Source organism: Ursus maritimus, unplaced genomic scaffold (genome assembly GCF_017311325.1).
Source record: "Ursus maritimus isolate PB19 unplaced genomic scaffold, ASM1731132v1 scaffold_6, whole genome shotgun sequence".
Classification (NCBI taxonomy): Eukaryota; Metazoa; Chordata; class Mammalia; order Carnivora; family Ursidae; genus Ursus; species Ursus maritimus.
Window position 1 is genome coordinate 69,214,218 of NW_024426774.1, and position 17,984 is coordinate 69,232,201.

The window sequence follows — 17,984 nt, forward strand, 5'->3', positions numbered from 1 at the left end:
GTAAATTTATTCCATTTTTAAACTTGTACTCCCAGCTAATTTTTCTTTTCCTAGTGTATTTCCTATATTTATTCAACAGAGTAAGATTATAATAAGCTCAACATTAAATATTTTAGCAATTTACAAATACTAATTATTTTCTAAATCTAAGAGTTCCGGGGCGCCTGGGTGGCTCAGTCGTTAGGCGCCTGCCTTCAGCTTTGGGCGTGATCCCAGCATTCTGGGATCGAGCCCCACATCAGGCTCCTATGCTGGGAGCCTGCTTCTTCCTCTCCCACCCCCCTTGCTTGTATTCCCTCTCTTGCTGGCTGTCTTTCTCTCTGTCAAATAAATAAATAAAATCTTTTAAAAAAAATAAATCTTAAGAGTTCCTCATTAAAAAAAGAAAGAAAGAAAGAAAGAAAGAAAGAAAGAAAGAAAGAAAGAAAAAGAAAGAAAGAAAACCCAAAAAGGGTAATGAGGAAAATCAATTTTGCTGTTAAAAGCTTTTACTACACTAGAGTGAAAAGGAACCATGCCATCTGTTATGTTTTACTAGAACTGGGAAGAAGATGAAACCAACACTTGAGCAATTGTACAGAGAAATCCTGAAGAAGACTTGCTGTCAGTCCTATGCTCAAAGCAAGGGATGATTAACCTTGAACAATATGGCAGCATCTGACCTACAGATTAAGTTATTTCTCACTCTTTTCACTCTTGTAGTCTAGCTTTCTACTTAATATCAGTCTTATTATAAATACTTTAAACATGTAAATTCATGAAGCATGTAAGAAACGAATATTATTTTTTGGCTATATTTAATTAAATGCATTTAAATTTTCTAATGCTATCTTTTTACGTGGACTTAAGACATTTGGAAACTTTATTTTTATTGACTTTCCTTCTTCCCTATCAATAACTTAATATCATGAGTAAATCAAACAATCCTGCAAATGTAAAAGAGCAACCAAAGAGTAGGCCATCTTAGATTTGTAGCTCTCCCATCCAATCACTTTAAAGTAACCAATATAAAAAACTATTTGACTTGGGCTAAAACAACCCCTAGCAAAGGGAAAGAGTCTTTCACTTAGTTCAGGTCACTAAACAATGTTTGCCATAGAAAAAACAAATCTACTACAGAGACATAGCATAGTATAGAATTCCAAAATGTTTGTGATTTTATTAGCACAGCCTGGCAATCATCTCAATTCTTTACCATAATTTAAGCTTTCTCTGATGAAGATAAATACATAAAAGAAATTTCCACTCAATTTCCCTCTCCTCCATTCTCTTTGGGAGTGAACTATTTTCATTGATTAACTATAATAAAATACCTTTTCTCAACCCTGGAAGCCACAGCATTATATTTCCAGGACTTTTTCAATAGTATTAAGAAGCTTATTATAATAAGCTCAATATAAAATATTTTAGCAGTTTACAGATAACTAATTATTTTTTAAATCCTAAGAGTTGCTTCATTTAAAAAAAAAAAGAAAACGATTTTATTCCTGTTACTTTACCACACTGAGAACAAAAACAAAGTGTACATTTATTGAGCACATACTATTTGCAAGGCACTGTGTAACAAACCTAACACATACTAGATGATACTCCATTAACTCAAAGTATAACCCTCACGTAAGAAAAAATTTAGACATATAAAAGGGAGGAACTCAATCTTTCCTACTGAATAACAATAAAATCATTCTGATTAAGATTCTCTATTATAAATACTGTCCATCCCATAAAATCCAATACTGAGATTAGAGGGTAGATTCAAATACCAAATATACTGCAAAAAGACGTGTGTTTGATTATAATGCTACATGATGTCATGTATCCAGGACAACTGAAGCATTATGGTCTCTTAGGGATAAAACTGCCTCTTGGTCATAGATTTAGGTGACACAGCATGTGATCCATTGTCTCCACACAAAAAATGTGTGCAGCTGCATTTTCCAGTCAAGAAAGGGCAGGAAGGGGGGGGGGATGCAGAATACAAAAGGGTCAAAGACTTGTCTCATAGGGAAACTGTTTTACGAATAGGGGTAAAAAAAGAAATAAAATTGAGTGAAGGAAAAGACCTTTCTCCAACTCATGCTAAAAGCATAAAACACTAAAATCTGGGGGAACAAATTCTGTTCTAACCTTCCACTGAATCCATTTTTCTCCTCTCCTAACTTGCCTAGGTATACAGTGTAAACCATGATTTAAATGCCATTTCTATCTAAATAGTTTTGTGCTACTTGTACACATTACATAGACTTCCCCTACACATTGTTGCAGCATTTGTCTCTTTAAAAAAGTGTCTCAGTTGTTCATCAGTTTCTTGGGGAAGTTAAAATGAAGCAATAGCTTTATAAGTAAAAAAAATGAAACACATTTGCTTCTAACCAGTAAACAAACTTGGTATTTTCTGTATAAACACCAAATAAATACGTTTCCTAAAATGAATGCTAGCAAATAACCCTGCCTTTCATACACAGAAATACTGATCTAAAAAAACAGTACCACAAAAGATCTAAATGCAGTGAGAATTGTTTTCTCTGATAAGGAAAATGGCTAGTTCTAATAAATGTTTAAAAAAGGCTGATGACAAAATAACTTGAAAACTTCTATTACCATCTAAAACATAGCACTCATTTACTTTACCTGTTACTAAAAATGATAGGGGAATAAAGCACTATTAGCTCTTAGAGTAAATCTAGCTTAGAAAACTCATCTTTTCTCAACTTTTGGGGCTGCAATCAATGTGGTGTACAAAGGAAAATATGTTAAAGGCTGGAAAACACTGACAACACAGAAATTAAAAAAAATAAAAATAATCACTAATGGAGGGAAATACCTATGCCATCTAGAATTAGAAGTAATATCACCATGCTACAAACCATACAGCGACCAGTTAACCAACCAGCACTTTGGTTCTTTGACAGTCCTATACCAACTACACTCGAAAAGTAATGTTGAAAAGAACAAAGTTATAGAAACCTGAAAGTCAACAGATTAATGTCCTAAAGTACATGGGTAAACTTGGTTGGCATTTGAATACAAATAGGAAGTACTCTTTGTCATCAAAATTTATGTAGAAATTATTTTTAATGCTTTGAAATAAGCCATAATCAGTCAGCCATGTAGTAAATCTCCTACAGCCAATTAAATTGTTCCACTGAAAATAAGCATCTTTTAAAAGAACATTCAAGATCAGAAATACATTTAATAAAGGCAGAAAATGATATCTTACTAATAGCCTTCTATATTAAATTAGGAAAGCAAAAGTGAAACTTAGGACTCTATACCAGTTGATTTAATATATAGATTTTATATGTAATTCTAAAAACAACACAAAAGTATGATTAAGTACATTTTAAATAAGACTCAACTAACCGTCTACATGTAATTACATGTAATTACATGTAATTACAGAAGTAAAACACATTTATGCTAAAAATTATTAAAGATATTTATGTTATTAAATAAACTATCTCCAGGGCATTGTAGAAAGTAACACTTAACCTAATAAACTAAGTTTCTAAATAAACTTACTCAGAATATAACCTAAACTCTAAATAGCCAAATCAACTGTAGCTATATGTAGCTAAGAGGTCTAGTTGTCACTACCAGTAGATAGGATCAGCCACGGAAAGGATGTTAGTTCCATTTAATACAGAGAATACTGACAGCAAAATGGCTGCTTTCCTTGACTTGGAGGTAGATCAATGTTCGTGGTAGTGGTGATGGTGGGTATATATGTGTATTTGTGTGTTTTGTTTTGACCTGTTGAATGTGGCTTGTGAGATATTCAAATAGAGTGGACATTTGGGATATATGTGATCTAAAGTTCAGAAGACAGGTGTGATCTGGGGATAGATTTTGGAGAAATAGTTAAATATGAAACCTGTCCACTTTTCTCCATTTTCAGTTACAACAATAGCCCAGATCAATACCATTTCTCATCTAGACCACTATAATAGTAGTCTACATGAATGGTACCCCTTATAATTGTGTTCTGCACAAACGTACACAGAGGCTCTGACAATACCTTTTTAATTAGTCTCCCTGCATCTCTGCCTGATCCTCTCTTAATTTGTTCCCTACAATATTATCTTATAAAATGCAAATCTGACAATGTCTCTTTCTTCCTTAATCCATCAAGGGGACCCTTAGGTCCAAACGCACAATCCTTTACATGGTACATGAGACCTGGCACGACTTGGCCCCTGTCTGTCTTCTCTGGCCACATCTTTTGCCACTCTTTCCCTCGTTCTCCCCTCTTTAGATATCTGAGTAGGCCATGCTTTCTCCTCCCCCAGGGCCTTTACAAATGTTACTTCCTTTGCCTGACACACTCTTCATCTCACCTAGCCCTGGCTGCTATTTATCATTCACATTGAAGCTTTAAAATCTTAAGGGAAATCTTCTCTACATCCCAGACTAGACAGGACCCTATATTCTGTGCTTCCATAATATCCTATACTTTTGATAACATTTATCATACCTGAGATGGCTTAAGATGTATCTTTCCTAACTGACTGAAAGCTGCACAATGGTAGAGCTGGTTGTCTGCTTTGTTTACTCCTCAAATATTTGTTGTCTGTCAGATCTTGGTTCTAGCTCTGCTACCACATAACTTGGACATCTATAAAATGAGATGGTTGGATTTTCATTCTATACTAATCTAAATGCCATCAAAAACTGAAATTCAGGGGCGCCTGGGTAGCGCAGTCGTTAAAGCGTCTGCCTTCAGCTCAGGGCGTGATCCCGGCGTTCCGGGATCGAGTCCCACATCGGGCTCTTCTGCTGGGAGCCTGCTTCTTCCTCTCCCACTCCCCCTGCTTGTGTTCCCTCTCTCGCTGGCTGTCTCTGTCAAATAAATAAATAAATAAATAATCTTTAAAAAAAAAAAAAAAAAAACTGAAATTCAAATATTACCAGCTTTCCTGTAGATACACACATGGTAGAACCTATTTATCCTACTCATATGTATATTTCCTATGTGTGCGTATAAATCATGTACACATGATTTATGTAAATGAGGGAGCTAGTACTTTCTTACATTAAAAAAATCGACTGAATGCTTACTGATACCAGGAATTGTTTTAAGTGCCTTACTAGTATTAACTCTTTTAATCTTCACAACAACTCTATCAGGCAGTTGCTATTATTAGTGTCCATTTTATATATGGAAACAGATACAGAGAGATTAAATGGTATGTTCATTATCACAAACTCTAAAGTAGCAAATGGGATCCAAGCTCAGGGAGTATCGCTCCAGAGCTCACACTCTTCACTACTACACTAGCTTTCACCCTGCTTAGATTGCTCCATAAGTACAAAAGACTGAAAAAGAGTACATGCTATCATAAATATATCTGACTCAATATCTATATCCTCAAGCTAATCCTCCTCTACTTGAAGTTAGTTCAAACTAGACTAATTCTGTCCAAATACTTCTTGTGCATTTCTCTATTTATACTCTTGCTCCTGCTATTCTAACATCTGGATTGTCTACCTTCCCTACCACCATACAGCCAAAACCCTAATAACAACTCCTCCATGCAATTACCATCTGAACTTCTTTTAGACATGTTTATCTCTCCTATGTTCCAATTGCATTTATATGTCCTTTTTTTTACTGTGGTTATTTGTGTCAAAAGCTCAAAGCAAACAACAGAAATGAAACCACTTTATAAACATTAAAGTTCTATACCTTAAAAAAAGACTCATTCATTCCAGAATGAAGAAACAAACAAAAAACTAGAAAACAATGGACACAACAACCCTAAGAAGAGTACTTAGGCAAATAACCTGGTTCTTACTTGATGCCAACTAGATTAGACATGCAAAACCCAAATTATAGCATATTGTTAATTTTTTTCAACTAAACAAAGGAGATTTTTTTGCCCAAAGAACAAAAATCTGAAAAGTAAAATGATATTCATTAAAAAATATTTACTGAGCAATTAACATTCAAGTACAGAATACTATGCTAGATATTATTTCTTCCATTCTGCTTTGTGAGCCTTTCACCTGTTAAATTTTAGTTCTCTACTTAAGCAGTATTTGGAAAATAGTATCAGAAAACTTTTTAAGCATTAATTATTTTAATTCCATCTGAACAATATGCTATTTGGAAGTAGTAATTAAAGGAAGTCTACAGTTACTATTGGTATGAAGCACTACTAATGGAAAAGTTCACAAAAACAAAGAGAAAATGAGTTTATTAAAGGTAATGATACACCATTAGTAAACCTCCATTATAACTAAAAAATTCAACTTACCTAATCCCACTCTTTGGGGAAAGCTGGTTTCTACTTTCTGTGTTCCCACACTACTCTTGAATCTGTCTAGAAGGGTATGTATCACACTGCAATTATTTACTTACATGCATCTATTTCCTAACATACAGTAAGCATTTGCTGTTTGTTAAATAAGTATCTTTACCTTGAACAAATTATTTAAATCTTTTTGTTTTTCTAAACATCAAGAGACCATCCCATTAAGCTTTCTGATTATTTCATATTTCTGAACTACTATCTTATATAAAGGAAAATCAACAAGTTCTCAAAACTAACCAATTCTTTCTCCATAATTTAAGAATAGCCGGAGGTGTAAATAATGTAGGTTAGCTTTTAAATATTGGAAAGAGCTAAAGCATTAAATGTCAAAGCCCTAACACTTGTATTTGCAACTGAAAGATAATCCCATGACCCTTTCAAAATATCCCAAAGGATCTTTAATAGACTTTTAAATGCTCTCTCGACTAAGAAGAAATAATCAGAGCAGAACAACAGGTTCAGAGAGCTGTGACATATAAAATCAATGGACAGCATTAAGTGGCAATAATTTTAGAAGAAATAAGGTTTTTTGCCGAGATTTTAGGGGGAGAAAAGAGATATAACCACTCCCCAAATTAAAATTATTGGGAAGAGGATTATGGAAAATGGCAGCTGTGGTGGCAGCAAATTTTTGATTCCTTGTGAATCTTTACATAAAACAGCGCAATTAGAGAGCAAACCCAAAAACCCATGAGTAACTTTTACAACAAAACTATTTGACAGTCTCACCACAAACCCCATAATACAAAGGACTGAAAACCACCAACAGCCCCAACCTCTTTTCCCCCACTCCTCCCCCAACTTGTTTTCTATTGGTGTCTAAGTGAGAGAAAGCAGGGGGAAGTAATGAGGTGTATGAAGAACTTGAGAACAGAAGTACAAAATAGCCAAAAGGTATTCAGCGGAAAGCAGTGAGACACAATTTGTGAGAAGCTAAAATTACTCCTGTAGTTAAGTGCGAGCAGTTCACAATAAGGCCTACAGGCCTGGAGCAGTCTGGTCCTCTTAGGTCACTTGAAACTGGCATTTGAGGCTGTCTTCTAAGACAGAGTCTACACTTAAGAGGAAATGCTGGGAATGAAAATAAAATTGAGCAGGTTATGGGCAAACAAGATACAGGAAAGAGAAGGTCCAAACAGAAGTGTCAGAGTAGAACAGAGCCAGGAAATCTCAGAAAGCCATCTACCATTTTTTTAATAATACACAAAAACAACAAAAGAGAAATCTGTGAAGTTAGAAGAGCTATCTGAACTAAGCCTCCTTAAAGTTCAAGAAAGCTATTTTCATATAAAGAAACAAGTCAAAGTACTGAGGCTGAATATCATACAAAGTTACAATAAGAAAAAAGAAACCGGATGATAGTCAAACTCACAGAAGCAAGGGAGAGGGGGAAATGGGAGTTGTTCAATGGGTATAAAGTTTCCATTATGCAAGATGAGTAAGTTCTAGAGATCTGCTATACAACATAGTGTCTACAGGTAACAATATTGTATTGTACACTTAAACATTTTTTAACAGGGTAGGTCTCATAAGTGTACTTACTGCTCCCCAAACACAGCAATAAATTTTTAAAAAGGGGAGGGGTGGGATACAATAACATCTTACAGACAATTAAAGCATGCCAGAAAGGGATGCTCACAGGAGAGATAAAAATGAGCTTCTACTTCAAAATGAACTTAAAAAAATTATACAAGACATGAAAGAAAAACAGGTATCAAAATAAAAACTCAGAAATAAAGTGACAAAGAAAGAATCTGAAATTAAATGGAAAAAATAATTTCAGAAATGAAGACTCAAGAAACAAAAAAAATAAACATATGAGATAAAGCCTTAAGAAAAACAGAGGGTGAAAAGAAAACAATCAAAAAGAAATGAAGTGGAAGGAATGGTGCAAGCTTAATTCTAGTGTCTGGGGATATGTACTTGGTAATAAAACAAAAAAGAAAATTCAGTGATTTTCAAAAAAGTCAGGAACAGCAGTTATTTTTTGAAGGAAGGGAGTTATATTTGAGAAAGAGGCAGATATGGAAGGGCTTCTAAGGTGTCTGGCAAAATTCTATCCCTTACCCTGGAAGATGGTTGCATGGGTGTTGGTCTTGCGATAATTCACCAAGCTACACATTTGTTTTCTACAACTACATTTTATTTTACAGCAAAAAGGATAAAAAAGGAATTTAGGAAAATCAAAAACTACAGATAAATTAATTTAAAACTACTTCTAGGTATCAATAGAAAATAGTTATAAAAAATTTTTGGAATAATCTTCAAACCAACTTCATAAAACGACGTGGCAAACCAAGAGACAAATTTTCTCACAGTGTTTTGTCCTTATGTTTGGCAAACAGGATGATGAATTAAAAGTCTACTATCTTAATATATAGTACCTACCTGTTCTGTTTCTCACATGTAACACATACTTTAAAAAGTATCTGACATTGACTGATTTTTAGAATAAACTGCAACTAATACTTAAAATGCATAAACGATTTTTTAGGAAATACTCTAAAACTGCCAAGAAAACTCATCTTTGTGACAAATATGGTGGTCTGCAAAATAAATACAATTAAATTCAACACTTACCCAGAATATATTATGTATGAGTTATTTACACTTCAGTTGAAGAGATAAGTAACACCTATAATAGAAAGCTATACAGAGTACTTGCTTTGAGAAAGGTACAAGGTACTGCAGGTTCCAAAGAAAAAAAGGGCATTTTACCTGCCCTATTGCATAAAGATTCTAACCAGACCCTTCTCGTATTCTGCCATCTATCCTCTCCAGTAATGGCAGAATGATCTTTCAAACACCAAAATCCCCTTTTAAAAACTCTTCACAAAGTACAGTACACAGGCAATTCAAATGCCTTACAAGGACAAGGTGGGCCACAAATGAGTGAAGCTTGTCTAGTGCAAGACAATAGAGAGTGATGGAAACTGTCAAAAGGACAGCTCCTTATAAGCTTTAGTCAATTACCGCCATGTAGGAACATGAAACCAATGTTGCTACAAAGTTCAATTTTCCAGGGATGACAGAACTCTAGTTATTTCACATGAAATGTACCAATATTTAAATGTTGGGAAATAACGCAAAATTTGGGGGAAAAAATACAACCCAAACAAAAAACAGCTGTAGGGAAAATTTGCAAACTCTGCCTTCAGAAATGGGTCTGACATTAATATTCCAACAACTTGCCCCGAGTGTCCTCAAAACCGCAAAAATGATTGTCTTCCTAATTCAAAGAAAAAGTGAACAACTTTCTCTCTTACAAAGTTTCTCTTAAAACGTTAGCACTTGCTACCATTAGTCTGTTAGCTATAGCTAACAGATGACATAACACAAGAAAAAGTAAAAGAGGAACATTTATTTGATAGTCACCTCAAAACTGTTTAACCAGTTTTTGGTTGTGATTGTTTTTATCAACAGTTATGTTCATGGGCACCATTTTACACCGCGTACACGTTATACGGTCAATTTTTCTATTGTTAAAACTCTTTCTAGATTACATGATACAATCAAATACATACACGTATTTGTTCTTTAATAAAAGCACCCCATGAGACTCCAGAACACCGTGGGCCTAATAAAATCTAAAATCTTTGGTACAGTAGCCCATTAGCTCCGGGAAAAATCTGGCTCCTATTTGCCACTATTTCATACCACTTCAAGTTTCCTGAATGTACTATGCTCTTTTACTCCTTTAGGCTTGTAGATGTACTTAAGGCTCTCTACCGCATTTGTTAGAACTGCTTAAAGTCACCTCTCCAGCCCTTCTTGAATTATTTGCTTTTTCCATCATGCTTCCTTAGCATTCTATATAGAACCCTATTATGGAACTTACTTGCTATTTATGACATTTTTATAGAGATCCATGACATACATATATAGCTAAAACAAAATGACACTACACTTTTACACTTACCACATACAATACACTGAAATTTTCTATTCGGTTTTTTTAAGAAATGCTGATTACAGTTTACTACATTGGGTCTACCATCCACTTAAGAAATACTGCACTAGACTATAAATCCTTGCAGGAAGAACTCAATATATTCATTTTTATGCTCTAGTACAGATCATTTAGTAAGCAAATGTTTAAATAAATGAATAAATATAGCAGCATCCTGTACTAGAAAAGTCAAAGAGCAAGGCTTTGAGATCAAGCAGACCCATCAACCAACAAGCTTATACAACTCTGAGAAATGACTTAACCTCCTTGAATCCCAAAGAGTTAACACCACTTACTTAACTCATTATAACAATAAAGTAGTAGCAATGCTAGAAAAGGTATTCTATAAATTAGGCATCAAATGAGTGAAAATGGCCTGGAATTATTAGTTTCCTCTCCCTACCCTGTATTTTTCCCTACTCCTTCCTGGAGACAGATCAAGACGTGTCTCATCCTGGCAAATACCCCCTTTTTAAAGATTTCAGGTCACAGTACATAGAATATGCATTTTCCCCCAAAGATTTATTTATCTTAGAGAGAGAAAGAAGGGGGAGGGAGGCAGAGGAAGAGAATCTTGAAGCAGATGCCCCATGGAGCACGGAGCCCATGTGGCTGGATCTCAGGACCCATGAGATCATGACCTAAGCCAAAATCATGAGCCCAAAGCTCAACCAACTGAGCCACACAGGCACCCCAGAATATGCATTTTTAAAGTCTGACAGACTTGGATTCAAATACACAGTACTGCATTTATATAACTTCTCATTATCTTTTTCTTTATCAATAAGCAAAAAATACTTCCTGTAGGGTTGTTATGAGGAATTAATACATACCCTACATATTATATAATACGTGCCTAGTATAATTCCATGTCAGACTATAATAGGTGCTCACTAAAAGGTACTGATTGCTGCTATGATTATCAATAAAAGTTGTTCAATAACCATACTAAAGGTAGCATTCAACTAAACTTTTAAGGATGGAGGAGCTGGACAAAGGCAAGGGGCAAACAAAAGGAACAGGAAAACCTTAATTTACAAGAAATCACTTCTTTTTCTGTATTTCCTCTTTTAAGATAAACAAACCACAAGGATATAAGTTTACCAATTTTCTCAATTCTCTACCTCCAAGGTTATGAATAAAACTCAAAAGTACTATATTAGTTCTGTGTCAAAATTCTAACTTAAAATATTAAATTATGCTCAGTGGGCTGTACAATATAGTGTGAAAGGTACAATGTATTAATTAAAAACATTTTAGAAAGAATTTCAGTAAGAGTTCAAAGTAAGAGCACTTTCTAGTTAACCCAGTTAAATAGAAAAAAATTAACTGAAATCCTAATTCAACAGGCCTTTAATCAAATTTTATTGTCCAATAAAACCAGCACTGTTTTATTGATAATATTCTCAAAAACATTCCCAATGTTAGAATGGCATTACTCTTCTATTAAGTATAGAGTGACTTCCCTCCAAAAAAGTTTATCATCACTTCTAAAACTTCAACTGTTATTTTCTTCAACTTCATTTTCTTTTCAATAATAATCACAGCCTCTCATAAGAGTGCAGGGTCTGTTCTTTTCCCAGTGTGTTTTCCCCAACACACCTTTCAAACCACTTGTAAGTGGCAAAAACACCAAATACCTACAAAAATACAATCAAGAAGCCAAGAATTTTCTTATACAACCTGCAAACTTTATAGGTTATGAGGATAATTAATGGTAATTAAACTATCCTACTCCTGTATTTAACAGGAATATATCTATTTGGGGAGAATCAAAGTAATTTTCCATTTTCTGTGTTGGTACAAAAAGGCAGTTATTTTTATGGTATATATATTTAACCTTTATGATAATAAGCATATCTTCTAAGTGACTAAGTGACTCTTTACCTTAGTAAAGAGATTTATTTTAGCCTTTTAGGCCTTATAGTAATACTATGTTTATAACTGACAGTGAAATCATCATCTATGTAAATGAGGGGATAAATTCTATTTTATGTTTTATATCAGGCAGACTCCAGAAAAGTAGAAATGACATCTCTTGCTCACCACTATATTCTTAGCACTGAAATACAGCAGATACCTAAAAAATATCTATCCAAGTTTAATGTTTATTTATGGAAAAGAAAATTAGGTTGGGGGAAATAAAATAAATATATGAATCAAAATTAGGTTAAGGCCTTAGGCATGGGATATGCTTAGCAACTTGCTTCTAAAAGAGTGAAATATGGAAGGGTGGGGGGAAACATCCCTAAAACCCATGACCCCAGTCTAATCATGAGGAAAATATTAGATAAATCTCAATTGAGGGACATTCTCTAATATTTCTGACTAGTACTCCCCAAAACTGTCAGTCATAAAAACAAGAAAAATCTGAGAATTTGGAATTCTGGAACAGAAAAAGGACAGTAGGGAAAAACTAGTGAAATCTGAATAAAGTGTGTAGTTTAGTTATTAGAAATGTAGCAATTTTGTTTCCTTAGTTATGACAAATGTACCATAGTAATATAAAAAGCTAACAACGAAAATGAAATGAAAACTGAGTAATGTATACTCATACGTACTATCTTGCAACTTTACTGTAAATGTGAAACTAATCTAAAAAGGTTTATTTAAATAAAAACAGAGTAAGGGAAATAAGGAATGAATCAAAATCCCTTGGAAGCAAGTGATGATAAACATTCTTTTGGTCCTTCTCTGTTTGGTGGTAAGACAAAGACAGCATTCTCCGAGTGGAAATAAAGTTATTAATAAAACACTACTGTAGGCACTGTATAAGTGTATAGTATTAATTATGAAGTTACATATGACCAAAGCAAATGCCCTCTGAATTTGTTTCCCAAAGTATCATTCTTAGTCCTCAACATTTCATTTCACTCTATGACAAAAATTCATAACATTAGCTGTCACTTCTGTATTGAATGGACTATTCCATATCTCTAATCTTTAGTCACTTAAAGGTTATATTCCTCTTGCTATCTCCCACTCACCTTACACTCAACTAACTAAACTTACCATCTTCTTGATAATGCTCCTCTTCCAAACCTCCCTCTCAAAGTTATAAATTTCTTCTCAATAGATCTTTTTCCCATGCCTCTCCATCCCCACAGTTAATAAAAGTATACACTGCTATCAAATGAACCTTCCTCAAATAAGGATTTTATCATATTCCCAGGCTCAAATGCCATCTTTTTTGGGGTACTAAACCATATTTAAATTCAGAAGTGATACTTTCAAGGCCATCCGTAATTGCTTATGCTTTTGTACCCTTCACTCATAAAGATCCTTCCATTCATCTCTCTACCTCATACCATAAGTCCTGCCTTTCCTTTATTCAGAAAATAATTCAATACTCACTAAGCATATCACATATACACAAGAAAATAAGATTCTTCTGGGTGGTCAAAGACTTTATAATTTCCTTGGGGTAATAAAACCTAAAAAGATGATTAACAAAGAACATAGCAATATTTGTCTCATTCAAAGGTGTATTTTCAGTGCCTGCCACATGGGAAGTGCTCAGAAAGAATTTATTAAGTGAAAACAAGGCAGTACAGAATGCTACAGCCAAAAGAATTACATGCTATTTGAGAAGGTAAAGAATTTTCAGTTCGAGAGGTGAAGGCAGGTCTATATCTCTGTAGTTCTAAGGCTCTCAGGGCAGCCAAGACTCAAGCTCGAGTATTTCTTCAGTGGTTAGGAGGATGTGTGCAGGTGCGTGGAACCTTCTTACCAGCAAAAGTAAGAAGTAAAATTGTTATACAACACTGAAGTAGTAAATAAAGAACAGTTCCTGAAGGTTAGTGGAAGAAAAGATGGGAGAAGACAGGGATGAAAGTTTGTAAAGTCCTGAGAAGAAATTTGGTATTCATGCTTGACATAAAGGGTGATACAGTTCATGCTTGACATAAGAATGATACAATTTTCAGGAAGATTAATCTAAGGGGAGTAACATGGTTAGACTTTAGAAAGCAAGAGCCTTATTTCTTGAAGAAGTCTCCCATCTAAATCAAAACCCTTTAGGTTCCTTCACCTTTTAAGTCTTACAGTACTTGCCTGCATTATATAATTTAACTCCTAACTATATCCTCTCACAATATAAATTCTTATTTTCATGGGTGTTAATCTAGTTAATCTAGTCTCTTCAACCAAAGAATATGATGTGATCATCATAGACCTGTTTCTTCCTAAGAAATCAGCAAAGCACTGGGCCCTTGAAACTTTATTTCTGGGAGACTTTTTGCATTTGTGCAAAACCCAGTTACCAAAAAGACAACAATCTAAATGCAAAACACAACACATACTGTGAGTAGCTAAGCTACTGTAAGAACAATAGTAAGTCCCTTTGGATGGCACTTTTTAAAGTTTCATTCGATAGTGGGATCCCATAACTAATAATGCTGTTATCATTCAGCATATGTTTTCAGTGCTTCCTGCTTTATATAAGTATTTCATCATCTCATTTACTTTTCTTTCTCAACTAAGCATTGCTCTCAGTGGTCAGCACATATATTCATTTCTCAATCACATTATCTTTTCTGCACTGAAGCCTCTCCAATCTTTTTATCTATTAACTTCATTGAGAACCATTGTTATGGCATAATTAAATTCTAATAAATGGTGCTGCTGTAACTTCTCTACATAATTCTTTAACACATTCTAAATGTTTCCTGTGGTTTAGCACCCTTCAAGTAAAACTGATTCAAATAAAAACATTTGTTACAGAAATAATGCAAATCCACCAAAGCATTTACAAAATGAAACATCATCATGCATTAGTACCCAGGGGTTACATCTAAATTCTAAAACTTGCCAAACTCTCCAAAAGTTTGGATTTTTTTTTATCTTCAACCCTTTGACCCTTTACTTTCATATATTCTCAAAGTTAAATTTCATTCTTTAAAATAAAAACTGTTCATGTTAACATTCACATCAACCATTAAAACTTTCCCAAAAAGAGCTTCAGAAAGTGCACATACACAAATCAAACGGGTATTTACTTCATTCCTAAACAAGTATTTTCACTCATAAAATATTTTTTCAGGTCAGAATTTATATGTAAGAAGAAAAAAATAAGACAACAGAAGATAAAGAGATAAAGATAAAACTCAAAAAGAAATACTCCAGAACATGATTATTTCTTATTGCATTAGAATCTCTCACTGATGCTTTTGAAATACAAACGACTTTTTTTCCAGAGTTGGGGAACTCCATAATGTACTACTCTATTCTCCCACCACTCCTTAATGGTACCTAACACTGCTGAGATTTTAGAGATGAATCATCAAAACAGCAGAGGAAGGCAAAAACGGCAATATATACCTTACAAGGACTACAAGGTAACAGAGATTAAGTCTTACAATTCGGATGGAGAGAGAGACATGGACAGTTCAGCTTTTTCCACTTCCTCATCTCAGAAAACACCAAAATAAATGTGGATGTGAGGCTACAGCACGTTTACAAAGCCCCTGGTACCAGTGAAGCCTCAGACCTAGTGGCGCTAGGGCACTCTATTACACTCAGCCGGCCACGTGGCTGTCACAATCAGAAGGAAGACAAGAGAAACAGCACAAACTAAGCTGGAAACAAATAACCTCCCTCCTCCCTCCACCTCGGAGTTGGGGTAGAAGAAAGACTGTGCCGTTTCTTCGCACGCTAAGACTTTTTTTCCTCCTGTAAGGTGAAAACGAAGTACTGGAGCTGCTTTAAAGAGCCTCTAAAGCTGAAATCGGGTCCAAGAAGATCCCGAGAGTGCACCCCACTGAATTCGCTACGCTCATTCCCGCGAGCTAAGGTGGGAACAGAGGCATTTTGCAGAGGAGTAAAAGAGGTGGAGTTGAGTAAGTGGAGGTCGGTGGGCTACGCACAGGGGCCGCTTTTCCGACTCCCACCGTCCTCCCGGGTTTCAGACTCGCTGCTGCTGCGGTGGGGCGAACCCAGCAGGCGGAGGGCCTCGAATACGCCCCCACGACCTCTCACCCTCCCAGAGACAAGACAGAAAGGCAGAAGTAACCACGGGCCCGAGAGAGGCGGCGAACAGGAAGTGTCCATATTGCAGCGCAGAAAAACCCTAACTCGCACCCCTACCAAGACAGCCACCCGGCGAGGCCCCCAGGGCGCTGGAGGAGGGGCCAGAGGGTGCCGGGGTCGGCCACCCCCACATCCAGGAGCCGCCCCTGTGCCCCCAACGCCCGGCAGCCGCGGGGCTTGAAGTTCACTCCAGGCAGCGTCCGGCGCCTCCCTGGGCACTAGTTGGCGGGGCCCAGCCAGGCCGCCTGGGGCCGGACCAGGACTCCACGCCCCGCACGTCTCGCTCCACTTCGAGGCGGGGGAGGGGGTGCTGCACACACTCCCGAGGGGCTTGGGGCACTTCCTCTAACAGCAGATTCGCACTGAGTTGAGCTCTAAGCGTCCTCGGGGCCACCTCCGAGCCTTGTCGGAGAGCCGGCACCCCTCCCCGCGGATTCCGCCGCGCGGCACCCACTCCGGAGTAGTCATTACCTCTCACAGAAAACTCCTAACTCCTCACGGGGCCGCGCTCCCCTTAGTTCGACACCCCCCGGGAGCCCACACAGGACCCAAGCCCGCGCAGGGGAGACCCCCGTGCTGGCGCCAATTCCTCACAGGACAAAAATGTCCGGGCGCGTCACGGGACAGCCGCCTCCGCGCCCCACGCCGGCCGCCGGCCGCACGCGCTGCCTCCGCGCCCGGGAGCTGTGCCGCGGGCTGGGGCGGGGAGCGCGGCCGCCCGGCAGCGCCGGCCCAGGAAGGCGCCACTCTGCACGGGACTCACCGTCTGCTCGGCCGCCGCAGCGGGGAGGCGAGGGACGGGCAGGGGAAGACACAATATGGCAGAGCACCGCAGCTGCTCCCGGCGGCTTCCAGCAGCCGCCTCCGGGAAGACGCGGCGAAGAGCAGGCAGCGGCAGCTGCGGTGGCGGCCGCGGCAGCACCACATCCCCCTCCTGCCCGCTTCCTCCCCCTCCCTGCACCCTCCCCCGCTGCCATGGCAACGCGGCGCCAAGGAGATTAGCCCCGCCCCTCCCTCTGGTCTCCGCCTCTCGCGACCCCTCGGGAGGGGGCTCGGTCCGCCCCTCGGTGTCCCCTCCCACCTCCTACCTAAGGGCCGGCCCGGGACCTTCTCGCAAGCTGTTCTGAACTGCTGGTGGGAAGGAAGGGAGATGCAGTGTCCGGAAGGGCGGGGTTCGCACGGAAGGCAGGGCGGAGACGTTGTGGGCCAGTGCCGGTTTCGGGCTGAGGAGGGGCTGGGAAGGCGGGAAAAATGGAAAGGCCTCGCCTGTCCGGGAAGGACCTATAGGAGTGCGGCGGGGCGCGGCGCGGCCCCTGAGTGGCCGAGATGGCGCGGGGGCGGGGCTAGGGTGGCCTCCCCGGCGGGTCGGCCCGCGAAGCCTGGTGCTGGGACTGCACCGAAGACCCCCAACAGCCCGAGCTTCCGTGGGTTTCCCCAAGAGCTTTCCGCCATTGGCCAGGCTTTGAAAGCGCTGTAGGAACGGTAAAGCATTAATGTGAACTAAAAGTAGTGTTACACTCGCTTGACTGAAATTTTAAGTGAAAACTGAGCTCAGCGTGTTTGTGGTGAAAAAAAAAGTACTTTGGAATCAGATTCAAAATTTAATAAGCATAGCATTTATTGAGCCCTCAGTAAGTGGTAGGGACTGAGCTAAATTCTTTACCTGCGTTGTAATAACCATAATGCTAAGAGAA

The 17,984-nt window shown here is 37.9% G+C and overlaps 1 protein-coding gene across 2 annotated transcripts in view; it reads right to left on the minus strand.

Annotated features, from left to right (window-relative positions):
- The window catches only part of FOXN2 (forkhead box N2), a 62,803-nt gene extending 45,289 nt beyond the window's left edge, over nt 1-17,514 (minus strand). Inside the window, exon 1 of one of the 2 annotated variants that reach the window (XM_040623499.1) lies at nt 17,379-17,514. The gene's annotated coding sequence lies outside the window, so the exon portion shown is untranslated. Of the gene's footprint in view, nt 1-17,053; nt 17,219-17,378 lie in introns of those variants that run through there. The other variant, XM_040623498.1, reaches the window with a different exon arrangement.
- Between the last annotated feature and the right edge of the window lie 470 nt (nt 17,515-17,984).